The 9,832-nt window shown below is 39.5% G+C and overlaps 1 non-coding gene across 1 annotated transcript; it reads left to right on the plus strand.

Annotated features, from left to right (window-relative positions):
* The first annotated feature begins 4,705 nt into the window (after positions 1 to 4,705).
* LOC112746177 (small nucleolar RNA R71) lies at positions 4,706 to 4,812 on the plus strand. Its single transcript, XR_003174072.1, has one exon. It is a non-coding gene; the product is annotated as a small nucleolar RNA R71 (small nucleolar RNA).
* The last annotated feature ends 5,020 nt before the right edge of the window (positions 4,813 to 9,832 follow it).

The raw sequence follows: 9,832 nt of genomic DNA on the forward strand, positions 1-9,832 counted from the left end.
TTGCTCATGGTTCAGAGAGAAAAACTAGGATTCAGATAAACTGTAATTTACAGAATGAGATGGAATAGAATCCCCCTATCTTTTATATCTAATCCTAATAAATTTAAAATCTAATTTCTAAAAATAATATCTTTTCCTATTTTAAAATTTAAATTTAAATCAGAATTAATTATGACAATTAACAAGTCTTCAATTGATGGATGCGGACTACTTGATTCTTTCACTCTGTAGCCTCTGATCTGTGATTTTTGGATTGAAAACTGGGTGAAAAACAGCCCAGAAATCACCCCCAGCGTTTTCGGCGTTTTCTGCACGTCGCGCATGTCACGCGTACGCGTCGATAGTCTTCTTTGCGTGTCACGCGTATGCGTCAGGTACGCGCACGCGTCGCTGTGCAAAATTCCAAATCACGCGCACGCGTCAGGTACGCGCACGCGTCGCTCCTCGCTGGTTTTCTCGTTTAATTCTTGTGCTGTATAACTCCATCAAATCCAGCTGAATGCTACCTAAAATAAGCAGAATTGCGTAAGACTCAAAGTAGCATCCATATTGGCTAAAAGATAATTAATTCTTGATTAAACTCAACAATTTAAATGCAAATTCACTAGGAAAAGATAGGAAAGAGGCTCACGCATCACAACACCAAACTTGAATTGTTGCTTGTCCTCAAGCAACCAAAACTAATATAGGCTTAGGATGTGAATTTGCATGAGAATGAAAGTTCGATTAAGCTCATGTCTCTTCTTATAGTGGGATTTACAACTGCAATCCTGAATAGGTTTGGCATCTCACTCTCCTTTGAATCAGAAGGATGTCATTGTCATTCGGAATTAGAATCCGAATAATATTATGAATTTCTAATCTTTTGTACTTCAATTTAATCCTTGAACACAGCAAATTTCCTTTAATTCTCTTTTCTTTGGTGCTTTGCACCTTGAGCCTAGCCGTGACTCTAAATGTTTTGTCTCAAGCTTTACTTGACACAGAAACACCACAAGCACTTAACTGGAGAACTCTCTTTAAGTTCTGATTTTCTTTCAGTTACTCTAAGACAGTGGTGCTCAAAGTCTTTGGCATACTCTGTTAAATGCAATTGATGTCGACTCTAAGTGTTCTGTCTCAAGGATTACTTGACACAATCACACCACAAGCATATGACTAGGGAAACAACTCTTTGAGCTTTTAATCATGTCTGACCTCCCTAGTCATTGATGCTCAGAGCCTTGGACCTTGCTTTTATTTTTATCTTTTGCTGCTTCTTTTGCTTCAAGGATTAAACTTTCACTTAGTGCAGAGAATTCATAATAGTTTTCTAAATTCCCATTCCTTGTACATCAACATTCTTTGATTCAAGTTTAAATATGCATTGTTCATGTCATGCATTCAAAATCACAGAAAATACCACCACATTTAAGTAAATAAGACTAGTCTTAAATATAAACTCAATTTCTCATGCAGTACATCACTTCTTTTCTTTTCTTTTTAGATTCAAGTTCAGTAAGTGGTACATGAGACAAGATTTTTTTTATATACTAAAGATCATGCAGGCAATCAAAGCAACAGAGAACAGAAGACAACAAAATAAGAACGGAAGAGAAATAGAATGAAAGGAATTTAACCACCTTAGTTATGCTGGTGGCCATCTCATTCCTTCATGAAGAAGATTCATCTCCCTTTGGTGCTAAACAGAAAAGCCATAAGTGAAGCGTCAACACCAAACTTAAAGGTTTGCTTGTCCTCAAGCAAAGAAGAACTGAAAAGAGAGATGGACATGAAAAGACACACGGGAAAAAATTAGTATGATAAAGGAAGAATAAAAGGATAAAAGAACAAGAGAGAATTAGGATTCGGGAGGGAGAGAAAATGAAAACAGGGCGGCGCACTAGTGGAGTTGTGCGGCGCATGCGACGCGTACGCGTACAGCACGCGTACGCGTGGGGCGCGCGATTTTCATAGTGACACGTGAGCGTCAGGCACGCGTACGCGTGCCCTTGGTTTGTGCGCATTGTGCGACGGCAGTCGCGTCCACGCGTAACTCTCTATTCGCGTGGCTGGGGAACCAAAATTTCTCATCTGACGCGTGCGCGTCATGCACGCGCACGCGTGGATGACCATTTGTGCAAAGGACGTGCACGCGTCAGGGACGCGTACGCGTGATCAAGTTTGTGCCTCTTGCACACTTCCAGCCCCAAGCCATCACAACTCTCTGTCCAAACACTCATTGACGCCGATTTTAAGGATCACGCGTACGCGTCAGAGATGCGCATGCGTGGATGGCTAAAAGCGCAAACGACGCGCACGCATGAGGTATGCATACGCGTGATCTTGTTTGTGCGCAAAGCATGGTTCTAGCGCCACTCCTGCTCAACTCTCTGTTCACTTTTATTCTTCACGCATACACATATGACGCGTATGCGTCAGCGACGCTTACGCGTCGTGTGCTCTTTTTTTGTGGTGTTCGATTCCTGTTCTAAAATAGCTGCATGATCAGAACATACGTAAAACGAAAGAAAAACAGTACAAACTCAATAAAAATCAAAGAAATAAGAAAACTACTACTACGAAAAATAACTAAGGATACGAAATTATCGAGTTACCTCCCGACAAGTGCTTCTTTACCGTCACTAGCTTGACGGTCAGCTCCTCTAAGGAGGAGGATCATAGGGGCTCAGCTCTTCACCCCTTACTTTGAACTTCTTTCCTGTGTCTCCATAAAGTAGCTCAATATGATCCAGAGAGAGGATTCTGTTTACTGTATAAATCCACACTGGATTGCTAGTCAACACCACTTTCATTCCTGGGGAGAAACTTTCAGTGGGGATCTTTTTGTTTCTCCATCCTCTGGGTAATTTCTTCTTTTTGGGAACCTCCTCCTTGGTGGATGATGCATTCTCGACACCAAACTTAGGTTTGATGTCAGGAGGAATTTTATTGATTGTCATCAAAGGAGGTTTGAGCTGCAGATTCTGCTGTGCATCATCAGGGGGTTCTTAAAGGTTTGGATCAATAAGCTCAGTCTGCATGCACCTCTCTTCTTCATCTGCTGGATGTACATCTTTGAAAACATGAAAGACTAGTTGCTCATGATGCACTCTAAGCACTAATTCACCTTCTTCCACATCAATCAGAGCTCTTCCAGTGGCTAGGAATGGTCTTCCTAGGATTATAGAGGCATTCTCATCCTCCCCCATGTCAAGAATCACAAAATCTGCTGGGAGGAAGAACTTACCCACTTTCTGTATGCAAGCTTCATAGATTTGTCTGCCATCTGTAATGCTATCCTTGTGGGTTGTGCCTCTTAGATTTGTAGCTTCTTCATCACAGACAAGGGTATTAAATTGATGCTTGCTCCCAGATCACATAACGCTTTCTCAAAGGTTGTGCTCCCAATGGTGCATGGAATTTGAAAGCTCCCTGAATCTGGCATCTTCCTTGGCAAGGTATTCTGAATTATGGCACTACATTCCTTAATCAGGACCACTATCTCATCTCCCTTTAAAGGCTTCTTCTTTGACAACAACTCCTTCATGAATTTGACATAGAGAGGCATTTGCTCCAAAACCTCAGCAAAAGGAATATTGATTTGCAACTTTCTGAAGACTTCCAAGAACTTTGAAAACTGCTTGTCCTTGGTCTCCTTTTGAAGTCTCTGAGAATATGGTATTTTAGGCTTGTACTCAAGAGCCTTTGGCAATGTAGGATAAGGTCAAGAGAGTCTGGGAATGGATTGTCCGCACGCTTCGGAGGGACGTGCTCTACTTCTTCCTTCTTCTCCTCTGGAGCTTCTTTTTCAACTGGCTCCTCATTAACTTGTGCTTCCATACTTGCCACTTGTCCACTTATCAAGGTGATAGTCTTGCATTCCTCTCTTGGATTTGGAATTGTGTTACCAGGAAGGCTATTAATGGTCCTCTTATCAATTTCATTAACTTTTGTGGCTAATTAACCCATCTGAATCTCCAAGTTTTGAATTGTATTTGCAGACCTCTCAAGTATTTGCTTGTTTAGTTGGCCCATTTGCACCTCCAAGTTTCTGATGGAGGCTCTGGTTTCCTGCATAAAACTCCTCATCATCGCCCAATTAGAATCTTGTTGGGATTAAGAATTTTCCTGCTGAGGTGGTTGTTGTTGATGAGACTGAAATTGGCAGTTATTATGATTGTTCTGTTGGAAACTGCCCTGAGAATTATTGTTAAAATTCTAAGATCTCTGAGGTTGGTCCATCCACCCAAGATTGTATGTCTTAGAGTATGGATCATTATTGGGGTTTCTAGGACCACTCCCCATGTAATTTACCTGTTCAGAAAAAGATTGAGCATAATCATAATTCTCATTTTGTACAAAATTACCTGTCATGTCATAAGAGACCTCTTGATGTGCATTCTGAGTGTTGACAGCTAAAACTTGCATTCTACTCAACTGTTGAGTAATTAGATTTAGTTGCTGAGTCAAAAGCTTGTTCTGAGCAAGAAGAGCATCAACAGCTTCCACTTCCAAAACATCTCTCTTTTGAGGAGCCTCAGAGTTCACAGAATTCCTGTTAGATGAATACAAATATTGATTGCTAGCAACCAATTCAATAAGTTCAATAGTCTCCTCAGGTGTCTTCTTCATGTGCAATGAACCACCTGAAGAATTATCTAAGCACATCTTGGACATCTCACCCAAGCCTTCATAAAAGATATCTAGCTGGGTCCATTTGGAGAACATGTCCGGAGGGCGTTGCTTAGTCAGCAACTTGTACCTCTCCCAAGCTTCGTAGAGGGTCTCACCATCCTTCTGTCTAAAGGTCTGAACCTCCATCCTAAGCTTAGTCAACTTCCTTGGTGGGAAAAATTTAGTAAGAAACCCAGTAACAACCTTGTCCCAAGTATCCAAACTCTCCTTGGGTTGGGAATCTAGGCAAAGCTTTGCTCTATCCTTCAGAGCAAACGGAAAGAGCATGATTTTGTATACCTCTGGGTTCACTCCATTTGTCTTCACAGTATCACAAATCTGCAAAAAATTAGAAATAAATTAATTTGGGTCCTCTTGGGGCAGACCATGATACTGGCAGTTTTGTTGCACCAGAGTGACTAATTGTGGTTTCAGCTCAAAGTTGTTTACAGCTATAGGAGGCACCACAATGCTTTTTCCATAAATATCTGCAGTAGGACCAGTGTAAGAGCCAAGCACTCTCCTTTGTTGCTCATTCCCATTCGGATTTGCCACATTGGCATTAGCAGCATCATTGGGATCCATAGTGGATTCTGCAGCCTTGTAAAGTCTTGCTTGTTGCAAATGCTACCTGAAAGTTCTTTCAGGTTCAGGATCAAAGTCTAAGAGATGTTCTTTGTCTCTGTTCATGCGCATAAACAAACAGAAGACAAGAAAAGATGGAACTCTCTATGTCAGAGTGCAGAGAATTCCCAGTGAGGTAACCTGTGTAAAGAAATAAAATAAAATACTAAATAAAATAAATAAATAAATTTCAAAAATTATGAGTGAAATTAAGGCAGAAAAATTCGAAAACAACTAAAAAATATAAATAGGAAAAATTAAAATAAGAATAACTAGGTAACACCAAACTTAAATTCAGAAATTAAGGAAAAATATTAGTGCTATTTATTTATTTATTTATTATTTTTTTCGAAAATACAAAAGCAAAATTAAAAAAAATCAAAACTAAAATGCCTAATCTAAGCAATCAAACAACTAATAGTTGTTAATCACTATCAATCTCCAGCAACGGCGCCAAAAACTTGGTGCGAAATTTATAACCCACAAACTAACCGGCAAGTGCACCGGGTCGTACCAAGTAGTACCTCAAGTGAATGAGGGTCGATCCCACGAGGATTGATGGCCTAAGCAACAATGGTTAAGTGATTTACTTAGTTAGACAAATAGAAAATAGTGTTTGAGAGTCCAAAAATCATTAAACATGAAACTCAGAATATCAGAAGACAGGCAATAAATAGGTTGGGAAAACAATAAGAAGAAGGCAGTTAAGGCTTCAGAGTTATCTATTTTCCGGATTGATTTTTCTTATTAATTTATTTTAACCATGCAAGATTTAATTCATAGCAAACTATATGTGACTAGACCCTAATTTCTTAGACCTTTCTAGTCTCCTCTAAAATTCATCAAACGTCAATTCTTTGGTTAATTAATTCCAATTAGAGGGTAAAGTTTAATTCTAGTTATTATGCCACAAAAATCCAAATTATCCAAATATAAGAGGATTATATGTCACGTATCCCGTTAAATCCATATAATTAAAAATTTAGGAGAATATATTTTCAAGCTGTTGTTCAAGTAAAGAGCTTTTCCAAGTTATACAAGAACTCAATTAGAAAGGGGGTCATACTTCTGTTCCACCCAATTTCATAAAATATAGAACAAAAATAATTCTTGAATTATATGAATCAAAACATGAATTAAAAGATAAAAATAATAGAATCAATCCATACAATAGACAGAGCTCCTAACCTTAATAGTGGAGGTTTAGTTGCTCATGGTTTACAGAGAAAAACTAGGATTCAGGTAAACTGTAATTTACAGAATGAGATGGAATAGAATCCCCCTATCTTTTATATCTAATCCTAATAAATTTAAAATCTAATTTCTAAAAATAATATATTTTCCTATTTTAAAATTTAAATTTAAATCAGAATTAATTATGACAATCAGCAAGTCTTCAATTGATGGATGGGGACCACTTAATTCCTTCACTCTGCAGCCTCTGATCTATGCTTTCTGGGCTGAAAACTGGGTCAAAAATAGCCCATAAATCATCCCCAGTATTTTTTGCGTTTTCTGCACGTGGCGCATGTCACGCGTACGCGTCAGTCATGCGTACGCGTCGATGGTCTTCTTCGCATGTCACGCGTATGCTTCAGGTACGCGCACGCGTCACTCCTTGCTGGTTTTCTTCTTTAATTCTTGTGATGTAGAACTCCATCAAATCCAGCTGAATGCTACCTAAAATAAGCAGAATTGTACAAGACTCAAAGTAGCATCCATAGTGGCTAAAAGATAATTAATTCTTGATTAAACTCAACAATTTAAATGCAAATTCACTAGGAAAAGATAAGAAAGATGCTCACGCATCAACAAGCGCTTCTTTAATGTCACTAGCTTGACGATCAATTCTGCTAATTCAGCAGATGAGCAGACCTCTGGCGATCAATTTCGCCTCCAAGATAGTGCTTCAACCTCTGGCCATTCACTGTAAATTTCCTGTCAGAATTCTCTTCCTGTATTTCCACATGACCATATGGTGAAGCTCTGGTAACCACAAACTGTCCTGACCATCGAGATTTTAGCTTTCCGGGAAAGAGTTTGAGCCTTGAATTATATAGAAGTACTCTCTGTTCTGGCTCAAAGACTCTGATGGCAATCTTCTTGTCATGCAATAACTTGGTTCTCTCCTTATAGAGCTTGGCATTCTAATAGGTTGAATATCTAAATTCATCAAGCTCATTTAACTGAAGCATTCGCTTAATTCCTGCAGCTTCTGAATCAAGATTCAGATACTTGATTTCCCAGTAAGCTTTATGCTCTAGCTCAATTGGCAAGTGACAGGCTTTGCCATAGACCAACTGATAAGGGGACATGCCAATGGGAGTCTTGAACGCTGTCTGGTATGCCCAGAGAGAATCATCAAGCTTCCTAGACCAGTCCTTTCTTGAAACACTGGCAGTCTTCTCTAGAATCCTCTTGAGTTCCCAGTTGAAAACTTCAACCTGTCCGCTTGTCTGAGGGTGATAGGGGGTTGCCACTTTATGATGGACTCCATATCTTTTCAGAAGGGAGTCCAGCTGTCTGTTACAAAAGTGGCTTCCACCATCACTAATGAGTGTCCTTGGAACACCAAATCAGCTAAAGATATATCTCTGAAGAAAGCTCATTACCACCCTGGCATCATTGGTGGGTAGAGCCACAGCTTCCACTCACTTGGACACATAGTCAACTGTCACTAGAATATAGTTGTTTGAATGTGAGGGTGGGAAAGGTCCCATGAAATCAATACCCCACACATTAAACAACTCAACCTCAAGAATCCCCTGCTGTGGCATTTCATGGTTGGCAGGGAGATTCGTGGCTTTTTCACATCTGTCACAGTGCTTCACAAACGCTCTTGAATCTCTGAAAAGAGTCGGCCAGTAGAATCCACTTTGCAGGACCTTCGTAGCTGTCCTTTCACCACCAAAGTGACCTCCATAATCAGAACCATGACAGTGCCAAAAAATCTGCTGCTTTTCCTCATTCGGGACACATCTCCGGATGATACCATCTGAACACCTTTTAAAAAGGTATGGTTCCTCCCAAATGTAGTACTTTGCATCCGTCAATAGCTTCTTTACTTGTTGCCTACTATACTCCTTTGGAATAAAATTCATGGCTTTGTAATTCACAATATCTGCAAACCATGGAGCCTGCTAAATGAGGAACAATTGCTCATCAGGAAATGTTTCAGTCACAGCTGTGGGTGGTTGTACTCCTGCATCAGGCTCAATTCTAGAGAGATAATCAGCTACTTAATTTTCTGACCCTTTCCTGTCTTTTATCTCAATATCAAACTCCTGAAGGAGCAACACCCATCTGATTAATCTTAGTTTAGAATCCTGTTTGGTTAGAAGGTACTTCAAAGCAGCATGATCAGTATAAACAATAACCTTAGAACCAATTAAATAGGACCTAAACTTATCAACAGCATACACAATAGCTAATAATTCTTTTTCTGTAGTTGTGTAATTCTTTTGGGCATCATTTAACACGCGGCTAGCATAGTAAACGACATGTACAAGCTTACCATGCCTCTGTCCTAAAACAACTCCTATAGCAAAGCCACTAGCATCACACATCAATTCAAGTGGTAGATCCCAGTCAGGGGGAGCTATAATGGGAGCAGAGGTAAGGTTTGCTTTCAGAGTTTCAAAAGCATGCAGGCAATCAGAATCAAAGACAAAAGGAACATCAACAACCAACAGGTTGCTTAATGGTTTAGCAATTTTAGAAAAATCCTTTATAAATCTTCTATAAAATCCTGCATGACCCAAGAAACTCCTGACTGCCTTAACATTAGTTGGTGGTGGTAATTTTTCAATTACCTCCACCTTTGCTCTGTCAACCTCAATCCCTTTACTTGAAATCCAGTGTCCAAGAACAATACCTTCTGTAACCATAAAATGGCATTTTTTCCAATTTAAAACAAGGTTTGATTCTTGACACCGTTTCAAGACAAGAGATAGATGCTTAAGGTAGGATTCAAAAGAATTACCAAAAACAGAAAAATGATCCATAAAAACCTCAATGAACTTTTCAACCATGTCAGAAAAAATTGAAAGCATACACCTCTGAAAATTTGCCGGAGCATTACAAAGTCCGAATGGCATTCTCCTATAAGCAAATACTCTAAAGGGGCATGTGAATGCTGTCTTCTCTTGATCTTGAGGGTCCACTGCAATTTGATTATATCCAGAATATCTATCTAGAAAACAATCAAAAGCATGACCAGCTAACCTTTAAAGCATCTGATCAATGAAAGGCAGGGGGAAGTGATCCTTTCTTGTAGCAGTGTTGAGCCTCCTGTAGCCTATACGCATTCTCCAACCTGTGACTTTTCTTGTAGGAATAAGCTCATTCTTTTCATTCTTGATCACTGTCATCCCTACTTTCTTGGGAACTACCTGCACAGGACTTACCCAAGGACTGTCAAAAATAGGGTAAATAATACCTGCTTCTCATAATTTCATTACCTCTTTTTGGACCACCTCTTTCATGGTTGGATTGAGTCTCCTTTGTGGTTGCACAACTGGTTTAGCATCATCTTCAAGGAGAATCTTGTGCA

The sequence above is a fragment of the Arachis hypogaea genome, chromosome 14, assembly GCF_003086295.3.
Source record: "Arachis hypogaea cultivar Tifrunner chromosome 14, arahy.Tifrunner.gnm2.J5K5, whole genome shotgun sequence".
NCBI lineage: Eukaryota > Viridiplantae > Streptophyta > Magnoliopsida > Fabales > Fabaceae > Arachis > Arachis hypogaea.